The 12,433-nt window shown below is 32.1% G+C and overlaps 1 long non-coding RNA gene across 1 annotated transcript; it reads left to right on the top strand.

Moving 5' to 3' along the window:
* Window positions 1-11,502, top strand: LOC139527570 (uncharacterized). The gene is made up of 2 exons (XR_011665383.1): window positions 1-107; window positions 10,203-11,502. It is a non-coding gene; the product is annotated as an uncharacterized lncRNA (long non-coding RNA).
* The last annotated feature ends 931 nt before the right edge of the window (window positions 11,503-12,433 follow it).

Raw genomic sequence — 12,433 nt, forward strand, 5'->3', positions numbered from 1 at the left:
AATCATATGACTTAAAGAAATAACTTTCCTTATGCATATAGTAGCGGATATATTTTTCATTCGACCTTTATGTGTGTTCGTGTGTACAAATATTGAGAGACTTTCATGTAAGTATATATGAAACGATTAGATGTGGCGCTGATAGATCACAGCAAGTTATTGATTAATAGATAATGAAAATATGGTGGTTTAATAAGATCTTTGAACTTTATTTCAGATGCAGCGGCCATTCTAACTTGTAATGTTTACTATTATTTAGGTTGTTAATGGATTTTTTCATCGATTTTACATGGTTAAGTTCCATTAGTACTGTCTCGATAGATGAATAAAAAAAAACACCTTTTAATGTTTTGTTAATTCATATTTTTCAGTGTGTCTTTTTAAAATCTCAGTGTGTAATTTTAATTTTTCAGTGTGTCTTTTTAAAATCTCAGTATGTAATTTTGATATTTCAGTGTGTTTTTTTCTTTTTTGTTGTAATCTCAGTATGTTGTTTTAAAATATCAGTGTGTAATTCGATTTCTCTGTGTGTATTTTTTTTTTTATAATGAACGGTTTAAACATACATGACATAGTTTTGACGAGAATGGCTTGCCATACTGCTACGTCCGGTGTGTATTTTGTTAGATATCTGTCGGCTTTGTATCTTTTCGACTGAATATTATACCTTTGCTTATTTTGTACTGCTACACTATCATCCTAGGTTATTGGGAAGGTTGACGTGTTTTTAATTTGTTTAACCCCACCACATTTTGTATGGGCTTGTCCCAAGTCAGGAGCCTGTAATTCAGTGGTTATCGTAACTATGATGATGTATATCACATTTGATTTTCGTTCATTGTTTTGTTTATAAATCAACAAGTGTGGACACAGATGAGTGTGGATAGTATGTTTTGATGTTTGACAGTTACTTATGACAAAGGGGAGTTCTATGTTTTCCTATATGGTGTTATTAACGGCGTTGCACGATGACAACCAACTTGAGCATTAGGAGTATTGTTTATTCAATATTTAGTTTTTATGTTCAAGATGGGCATGGAAGAGACAGTAATTACATTAGTTACCAAAAGATTATGATCGAATATGTTCCACATCTTTGATTTTTGATTCACTTTGTAGCTAGGAGAGCAACACATGATAGGTTCATTTTTTCATGTGTTTTTTTCTAAATGGGAGATGATATAAACATTGATAAAGATTTTAACATGAGGAGCCTGTAATTCAGTGGTTGTCGTTTGTTTATGTGTTACATAGTCGCTTTTTGTATAATTTTTGGTACATAACTAAGGCCGTTGGTTTTCTTGTTTGAATTGTTTTATATTGTCATTTCGGGGCTTTTTATAGCTGATGATAGGGTATTGGCTTTGCTCATTGTTGATGGCCATATGGTGACTTGTAGTTGTTAATTTCTGTGTCATTTTGGTCTCTTGTGGAGAATTGTCTCATTGGCAATCATACCACATCTTTTTTTATATGTATTTGCTTACTATTTGTATGGTTGTATTTATATTATTTTGTGGTGGATCATCAGTATCATTAGTAAAAAATTGTTAAAATGTTCCTCATATTAGAATACATTTATTGGTTTTTAGTAATGACAATGCCTGACATGATGTTTGGGGCTATATGATCTAGGAAGAGAACCTTTGTGCTGATTTTTTTATCAATTCTTTGATAATATCCCCTCCAAATCTGGTCGAAGCAAAGAAAAATATTGACCAATATGACAATGATTTCACATAAAGAACATTTGAGCATGCTTCAAAGACTCACAACTGCTCCAAAAGTAATATGATAGAATTTCAAGTATGTCAAGTGGATATTATCAACAGCTTAATTAGTCTTAATATGTTTAAATATCTAAAAAGTAATAGTATTCAAAAGGTTATGCAAAATTATTCTCTTTTCATTTTTTTCTGTTATATGGATACTAATATAAGTGATACATGTACCAATACAGTATGTGTTGTGGTATGAAAGTGTAGTAATTAACATTTACTGTATCAATGTTAACACAAATTAAGAAATAAACAAATGAATGAAAAATGTTCAACATGTACAATAAAATATAGTTTTAGAAATCAGGTTAAATTGAAGTTCACATGAATACGGATTTAATGAGGTCGACTTTATCACTTGCAAGTGAATACTTCATTATCAATATTATTTAACATAATTTGACAAAATTGAACCATTTTGGCTGCTAAAAGCGAATTATTATTTCACTATTTCAGTTTTATAATTGATTGAACAAAAACGAATCATACTTTAGATTTTTATACATCTCTTAGCTAGTGCCCCTTTAAACATATACTTGAAGGACCATTTACACTCAGGACCAAGTCATCAGTAGGCAGTACAGATGTATTAAAACAACCTAGCATCATATTGCTAGTAGCGGGAGTAGTATTGTCAGGTAAATTTGGTCAATGAACAATCGAAATAGAATGCTTTTATCTTCCTATTACTTACATTGTACATACTTCTTTGACAAATCCTTGTACATGAGAGTTGTCTGTCAAATCTTTATTTCACAAAGAATGAATTGCATAACAATGAACTGAGCTCAAAGCAAAGTACTTTAATAATACACTTAGACAAAGAGCTAAATCCAGTGATATACTTTGTACTACAGGTCCTTCACGAACATCCATCAACCAAAACCATATCCCAATAACATGCCATACTACATAGTTGGATCAGAAGTCCTGAAAAAGACATGATTATTTTTATCGTATTTTAAATATATATTCCCAGGTTAAAACTTTTTGGAGGTATAATCATTCAGTATCTAGCAACTATCAATTTGCTTCATGCAAAAATTGATATAGGTTGAGTGCCCCTCTGTTGGAAATAAGAACACACCTCCACCTAATTTTAGTCATCTGATGAAAAAACATTCAAAACTATAAAATGTTATCTAAGACTTGTCAGTGTCTATTTACCATTGCCACTGAATCAGTGATATATCGTACACATAATTCTAAACATGCAAGACTAAAATTTTAAAGTACATATACAAATGTTCAAATGACAAAGCAATTATAGGCAACCATACAGCCTTCAAAAATGAGGGAAACTGTCCCAACATGAAAAGTATGCATTAATACAATTGAGAAGAGTAATGGCCTGATTCATAATTCCACTAATAAACAGGTCGGGAACATCTACCCTTCAAATAAACCAGATGCTCCACAGGGCGCAGCTTGATACTACAGCAGAGGTCCAACCCTGAACAGTTGGGGCAAGTATGGACACAACATTAAAGCCTGATACAGCTCTGAATTTGGATTGTGATCAAATAGTCAAAACAGAATAGGTTTCCGACACAGAATGAATGTGGTCTAAGAACTTAAAACATTTAATTTTAAATTAGACTTTTACCTATTGTGGTCCTTTATCCAAAATCTTAATACAATTGGTTTGAGGCACTTGTCGCAGAAAAAAAATCCTATATAGACTTAGGGGTTGCCCATTTGATATTCTGGGGGGGGGGGGGGGCAGGAGGATTTGTTTTTGACAGGTTATTGACAGGTTATCTATTTTTGTAATCTAAGAGGACAAATTATTCATTTTCTGCACTATTGAAGCAAGATTTTTTTTTGACATTTTTTTTTTGCATGCCGAATGCTATAAATTTTATTTTGACATTTTTTTTTGTATGCTGAATTGATGTGAACGCAACTGCGTGTTGGCGTATAGGGAGCTACGCGCCTGAATACAATTTAATTAAATATATTAAACAACTGAGAATCCTCCCCCTTTATAAGTAGAGACAATCCATAACCTACATCTCATAAATATTAATCTTAAATTTATATAAATGAAAAGTAAGCTTCCATAAATAAAATTCAACAATGTTTCTTAAAATTAGTAAAAGTGGTTTATAGTCATACCCCAACATGTTGACCATAGATAGACAAACAATTCACTTGCATTCGATTCACATTTGAACTATATGTGTTTGTTAATGTAAACTGTTTCAAATGTGAATTAAACTAATTCAAATTAGGTGTGAACTCAGTATGATTCTCAGGTACATACTGAAAGATACTTTTAAGTGAAGGGAAAGAAACGGATAAAATTATGTGTGTTACAAACACTGTTTATTCAAGTCAGAATCCTGGATCTCATTAGTACTTTGATAATGTCAAATAAAAACATGAATATGATAGTTACATACAATACTACATGTATTTATTACGTATTAAATGACATTTATTTTAGTGATTGGTAATTAGGAAAAATCTGAAATTCAGGTGTAAATTGAGACAAACAATATCACTGAATGCAGTTTCTAGTCAAGTGACCAGCAAACATGGAAATCTACCTTTTGAATGAAAGGAGACCTCTTACATTGAAAATGAATGATGTAAATCTAGATTCTAATAATAGCCGAAGGGAGCTCACATTCACAACAGTTAAAGCATTGCTGAATTAGTGAACAAAGCATTTTTTTCATTAACTTGAAAATCCACCTATTAGAATGGATAAAACCCGAATTTTAAGACATAAGGTCCGAGACCACAATTATTTCGTAGTGCATTTCTTTTAGAACATAAATGAAAATAAAAAAAATCCAACCTTTCTCAAAGAAACTTTTACAGTGTGTTGTACTACTCTTGGGGAAAAATTATATCAAAATTATAGAAAACTTCATCGGCTCTAACACAAACTATGAACAATTTTATGTTCAGGGCGTCTTGAAATCTTTTGACAGCTTCTGAAGTGCTAATTTTAAACCTTTTTCAGCTGGACCAAATCACTACTTCCCTTTAAAATTCTGGACTCAATTTTTTTTACAGTGTAATATGACCCCCCCCCCCCCCCAATGTGTTTAGGAAAACATGACCTAAAACCTCCTTCATATAAGACAAAAATACATGGGAACTCATACTGAATGGTCAAATGTGTTCAATACACCTTATTGCTTATAATTATCCCGGCTGACCCGGCCGCTTGAACTTTTGACACATACAACTGTAGCAGGGTTGCTTCCCCTCAGTACAGGTAGAACATATAAAGCCAGTCTTAATCAACTGAGCTAGAGAATCGATTCTTTGGCTCAGTGGGTTAACGCACTGACTGTCATGCAGACAACAGTGGTCGAATCCCGGTGGTGACGATATGAATTTGTAGAGTAGATACGTGCTCTCCGGTTACATTTGGCGCCCGACTAAAAAATCCACAATGGTTATCTGGAGTATAGCCAGGGTTTGTGTTGTTAAGAGTCATATATGAAGATATGATGACTCTTGTGGTGGGGGAATAGTGTAGCAGGGTTGCTTCCCCTCAGTACAGGTAGAACATATAAAGCCAGTCTCAATCAACTGAGCTAGAGAATTCATTCTTTGGCTCAGTGGGTTAACGCACTGACTGTCTCGCAGACGACCGAGGTTTGAATCCCGATGGTGACGATATGAATTTGTACTTTGTAGAGTAGATACATGCTCTCCGGTTACACAACAATCACTTTTCCATTGTGGCGTCAGATATTTTGTTTTATGACGTCAAAATTTTACGGGAACCTGTGTGATATCCAGTAATGGCGGACAAATAGTGATAAGGTGTATATGAAAATTGCAGTTAAGATGGTAAAATCACAAATCAGCCATTACTGTAAATGGACTAAAAGTATGACTTTTGAGCAAATTTAAAGGGAAATGACAGGGAAGGGGCCAAATAGTGTTCAAGGGGAGCAAATGCCCTTTAATTTGGTATGGAGGTTTCAAAAATAGAGGGAGAATTAGAGGAAAAGTTGAGTCATCTTTTTAGACTTCAGTTAAATAATGACTTTAATATGAAGTTATGTAGACTTACCTTCTAATTCTAAAAAAAAACACACACTACTCAGAACTATGTCTTATTCACTTTGACTACTGATATGCAAACCTAAAAACAAACAGAAAAATATATCATAAAATTATTTATAGTGATTGAAAGATTCATAACACTTTGAAAGGATAATTCACACGTGTTACACGGGGAGAATGTTTGTTTACAAATAATAATGTCACGTGATCGCGCAGACCTCACATGTTGCATCGCCCTTACAATCCACTAATACATAACCAATTATCATGCAAACATGCAACGTGAATGTGATTGGTTATCAAATAATACAGAAATAATGCATGTACAGTTTATGAAGAAATTAGTTCATCAAATAGATGCGATTTTTACTTTTGACACGAACAGGTCGGGTTGACATTTCTGTCATCGGGGATAATATTGAGATAAATTGGATAAAACTGACCGTCAATAAGGTCTAGAGAAGCATATCAGTAGAACCTTAACATTAATAAGTAAAACTTACCAAAATTTCTCTAATTAATAAACGATATAACTGAAATTTCACAAAGATAACGGTAAATAATTTTGATGATAGTGATGATGCTGGTTAAATTGGCGCGAAATAATATTCTTACTCCTATTGCTTTACGTAAAAAAAAATGTATAGAATTGAATTTGACTACAGTTGAGCATAAAAAACGTGAATATGCAAAAGCCTGGTAATATATTAATGATAAAGTGTGTATAAGTTTCCGTAAACGAATTTACCCGTATACTTCACTAAGAATTACATTTGAGCGCAAGGAGATCTTTATCATGTTTATTTGTGAATCGGTTTATATAACCCCGGTTGAACTCAGAGTCGTATTAACGGAATTTTTTGCGTTGCTTTTAAATCATTGAGGCCATCTATTTTTATTACGGGTTTCCACATCTTTAAATCGGAATTATAGAAAAAATGGAATGTTGTTAGCAGAATCAAAACAGAAATGATGAACACTGCAACATTTTCAGCAAAACATAAATAGGATGGAGGATCTGTGTATTCACATTATTTGTAAAACTCTCCTTATTCCTGTGAAGCGTGTGCTTTACATCGAGGCTTTCTATGCTTATCATCGACGCCACAGTACTTCAACCAATCAGACAACGTTTATTTGGGGCATTCGACCTATTTTAACTCAGATTTTGGAATTTTTTAATCGAAATTATAGAAAAATGGAATGTTGTTTGTACATATAAAATAGAAAAAGATGAATACTATTAGCTAAAGCAAGTTTGGATGGGGTTCTGTGTATTTACATTGTTTGTACAACTCTCCTTACTGATGCCATATTTTGGAATTTCCGTGACCTTAATGGTTCGCGAAAATTAATATTTTTATATATAGTATAGTAACCAGTTAGTTTTCTCGTTTAAATAGTTTTACATTTGTCGGAGCCTTTTATAACTAACAATGCGGTATGGCTTTTGCTCATTGTAGGTGACCTATATTTAGTTGTTAACTTCTATGGCATTTGGTCTCTTGTGAATTGTTGTCTCATTGGCAATTATACCACATCTTCTTTCAAAAAAGCTGAAACGCTCTATATGCTACTTTTACAAGTGGTAATTATTCACATGAGCATACTTTTATTGTAGTACACTGGTTTATAATAAATGAATATTAAGGGGAAAAATTGATGATGTTGGTTATCTACCTTTACAACGTGTGTATATGTGCATATATTTGTATTGAATGGTATCACCATATGTTGCCACAAAATAGATATATTGTAGTTCGATAATACATTATGTAGCATACGTATTCGATTTTGACCGTAATCATAGTTTTTGTTATCCGATCATATAAGCGTATAATTGAAAAAAAGGTGGCCGTTTCCAAATTGTCATTCAAAACTTATGTAAATAACAAAAGCGACGAAAAGTTGAATAAGTCCACACACCTTTAAGAAGGAAAATTAGACTTAGCAACTGACTTTTTCCACAAGAATATTACAGTTGTTTTCCTTTGTTTGCAGTTTTTGTGCTTTTAACACGCGTTTCATCTACATAAAACTCATCAGTGACGCTCATATCAAAATAGTTATAAATTTTGACATTTGATTACTCCTCGGAGTTCTGTATTGTTTTTCTTATTTAACTTTATTCATAAATGTCAGTTTCGTGTATGATAATCGAAGGTCGTGTTCTGTTGGGTATTTTTTTATTTTGTCTTAAATATTAAATAATAATTTCTGTGACACACTTTCTAAATTCCGGGATTTTTATATCCTTTGTGTTGCTATTTTGCAAGTTTCCCAATAACTCAAATATCGTATATTTATTTAATATCAAAAATAAATATATAATTATGTATATAAGAAGATGTGATTGCATCATTATTACAATTTAAATCATGTTTTAAGGTGATAAACTTGAATTTAAGATCTGGTCGCTGAATACAATCCTATATTACAAAATATCAAAAGACAACCAGTATGTCTAAAGGTGTTGTTCACGTTTTAGTTATTTTTACTTTTGCATGACAAAAGGACAAACACAGTCAAATCTACTATAAACGTCATTTAGCGAAAACCGTTCTTTGTAATTCATCCTCTTCTTGTCTCTCGCCTCTCCTGTAAGGAACAAACTACAAAAATAACTGAAAAAACGAAAATCTCAAATTACTGAGGCAAATTTAAAACGGAAAGTTCCTAATCAAATGACAAAATCAAAAGCCAGAACACATCAAACGAATGGACAACAACTTTCATATTCCATCACTTGGTACAGGCATTTTCAAATGTAGAAAATGGTGGATTGAACCTGGTATATAATTATGGCGCTAAACCTCTCACTTGTTAACAACTATAGATCCCCGTACGGCCTTCAACAACGAGCAAAGCCTATACCGTATAGTCAGCTATAAAAGACCCCAATAAGACAATGTAAAACAATTCAAACGAGAAATTTAACGGCCTTGTTTATGTAAAAAAATGAACGAAAAACAAATATGTAACACATCAACAAACGACAACCACTGAATTACAGGTTCCTGACTTTGGACAGGCACATACATAAATAATGTGGCGGGGTTAAACATGTTAGCGGGATCCCAACCCTCCCCCTAACCTGGGACAGTGGTATAACAGTACAACATACATGTATGAACGAACTATAAAAATCAGTTGAAAAAAGCTTAACTCAACCGATGGACAAAAATACAAGTGGAAGTGGTTAGTTTTCATGTAATAGTTTGTGATTAGGTCAGTTTATGGGTAACCACTAGCGGTAAGTTAATGATAATTGGTATGCAGTTGTATTAGCATTGGCATATATCATTGCCATGGAGATTATTTGACCCCGCCCCCTCAGTCATGGTATATTGACTTTCAAATTGTTGTTTAGTTTTCATGTATTAGTTTGTGATTAGGTCGGTTTATGGGGATCCACTAGTGGTAGGTCAATGATATTTGGTATGCAGTCGTATTAGCATTGGTACATCTCATTACTATTGAGATTATTTAACCGCGCCTCCTCAGTTATGGTTTATTGAAAGTTTGCTTAGTTTACATGAATTAGTTTGTGTGTAGGTTTGTTTAAAGGGAACTAAGTCAATGGTTTTTGGTATTCGTTGTATTAGCATTGGCACATCTCATTTCCATGGAGATTGTTTAGCCATGTACCTTCAGTCATAGTTCATTGACTTTGAATATTCCGAAGTCTTACACGTTAAAGTGTTGCTATTTTAATTTAAACATTTGCATTATGGAAATTACCATAAAGCGAGACATATCTATGTGATAAATATTTATTTAATTTGATCTTGAAAATACATAACTCTAAAACAAACTTCATTGTGTGTGTGATTTATCTCGGATAACAAGTTTTCAACCTCTAAATGTATTAAATCTGCCCTTCCACAAAATATCTTATTAGAAATATTTTTTTTACTTACCAAAGTGACAGCTTACCAATCGATCAATAATTTTAATCAGACGGAATGAAGAAAATTACATTAAATGATGCTTAATTGGTAGTAGAAACATATTTTTAACATACAAGTGGTACATAATTGTGCTATATGGATAAATTGATTGGATTTTAAGTGCTAATTTGGCAATTCGTTATACCCACAATGGTTTCCAATTTTACGATTGTAAAATTGACTTGCGAAATGGGGAGATAATTTTGACGAAGAAGAATCCTGTAGTCTGTAAATAAAGTCATTGCAATTTGTTAGTTTCTGTTGACTGGGTTCAGCTGACCATGACATATTATGCATGGATCATTGATAAAGATTTCAATTCCTATTACGAACAAATCACTAAAGCAAAAGTTTTCATTCGATTTTTTTTAAATAGATAGTTCTGCTTTCATAATTTTTTCTTCCCATTTTGTATAACTTAGTTTTTGTCATTTTTCAGTAATAGCACATGAAAAATATGGCTTCAAGTATACAACAACAGCTCTGTGATATCTGCATTCACCAACACAAAACAAAGGAGGCAACAGTTCGGTGTCCTGAATGCGAAGAGTATTTTTGTGGAAAATGTAAAATTCACCATGGAATTGCAAAAGCATCAAGCAATCATGAAATTATTTCGATTGAAAATAATCTCAAACTTCCCCAATTCGTTCAAAATATTAAAAACAACTGTTCAGAACATGATGAACGATTTGTTTTATATTGTGACCAACATGGGGTTCCATGTTGTACTCAATGTCTCCATCATGCGCATGTCAAATGTCGAAATTTAACTGCATTTCAAAAAGTCGTTAACAATGTAAAGGATTCGCCTTTATTAATGGATCTTGAGACAACACTTTCAGATTTAATGTCAAATATAACAAACATCATTGAAGATCGAACAGAAAATCTGCATGACCTTGCAAGACAGCAAATAAGATGTAAAGAGGAAATTAAAACGACTAGAGAAACATTAAACACGTATTTTGATGACCTTGAGGACAACCTACTGGCCGATTTTCAGAAAACATTTACTGAAAATGAACTTAGGATAGAAAACATGCTTCAAGATTATGAATCGCAGAAATCCAAAGTTTATGAAATGCAAGAAGATGTTAACATTGTGAAAAGTATAGCATCAGATTTTCAGTCTTTCATGGCCATATGTGAATTAGCAAAGCTAGCAAATACAGCCGAAACTGAGCTGCAGGATTTCTTTAAGCGAGGAACATCTCAATGGATTGAAATTTCATATAGTACTACAATTCTCAAATCAGTGAAGGATAACTTAAAGTCTTTTGGAAAACCTTACGTCACAGTTAATCCTTCTAAAATAAAATTGAATGTACAAAAAACTCGGGAAGCACAACTGACAGGACTAATGAACATTACGGGTAGTCAGAAAAAACTACTAGTACCACAAAAATTAAAGAGTTCTAAAAGGTCAAAACTAAAAGAATAATTGGAAATATAAACAGGTAGTATTCTGTTACATGTAGACAAGAAACAGTAGTTGTACTATTTCCAAAAATGTCTTTGTCAGGAATCTTTAAGAAATTGTAGTTTTTGCCTTAAAGTTTACGATTTTAGACAAAGACAACGTGACAATGAAAAAAAACTTTAACCCAAAAAGGGATGTGATTTGGTGTACAATGGCAAAACTGTTAGAATAATCAAATGAAAAACATTTACGATTACAAATTAATTTTGAAAAATACATGTACGCATCAGTAGATCTTAATAAACATTTAAATCAATTCAAAGTTTACACAACTTCCTAGTTTTTTCCTAAAGGGTTAAATTAAGTGGATAGTTCATATGCTAGACTGAACTGTATTGTTTATGACGAAAATAGAATATACTTACTTTATAATCATGTATATCACAACATCCCACACTGTAGTTAAATTCATTGCCTACTATGAATTCATTTTTTTTAAACAAGGAAAATATTTGAAGATTCTGATTAAGATGGACTGCTTTTCGAAAAATATTTTCAATAGATAACAATAAAGAATGAATCACAAGTAAAAGCTACCTTATTAACATTACACAATTCAATTCCAAAAAAAGATATTAAGATTTAGAAGGTTTCCACATTTTATCATGTCGAAAAACTCCGTATGTCAAAGTTGCCATGCACATTTACGAATAAGCGCTTTAAACTCACTTTCAGTTTTTCGAAATCAAGAAGATTCTTCTTATGGTTGTTGGACTGTAGAATAAACTTTTAATTTTGTGTTAATTTGTTCTTTTTATAAAACATACTTCAAGTGCTTACTACTTGAAACATGGCGCATTTATGTCTATATTTTGCCTTTATGTCAGTCAGATCTTTGTTATGCCTAAAAAAAAAAGAAGAAAATAGTTCTTTTCGAATTGGTGGTACAAGAATATGTATTGACAAGTAAAATGTATAATATGATGTTTTGCATTTTATTTACTTTTGTCCTCGATTTAAATATCACAAAAAACATTTGTATCATAAAGAAGTCGACTGTTTTTGAATTGATATAACAACTTGCTTAAAGCAGTGTTTACAAGTTTTGTATGTAATTATTTTGGAGATTTATTAAAAGTATTTATCATATTATTGTTTCTTGGTTTCTTTGTTTATAGTGCATTAAATTCAAATAAATTGATTAATAAGATATATTTACAAAAAACTAAATGATATGTAAGAAACAA

This window comes from Mytilus edulis, chromosome 6, assembly GCF_963676685.1.
Source record: "Mytilus edulis chromosome 6, xbMytEdul2.2, whole genome shotgun sequence".
In the NCBI taxonomy this organism is placed as follows: Eukaryota; Metazoa; Mollusca; class Bivalvia; order Mytilida; family Mytilidae; genus Mytilus; species Mytilus edulis.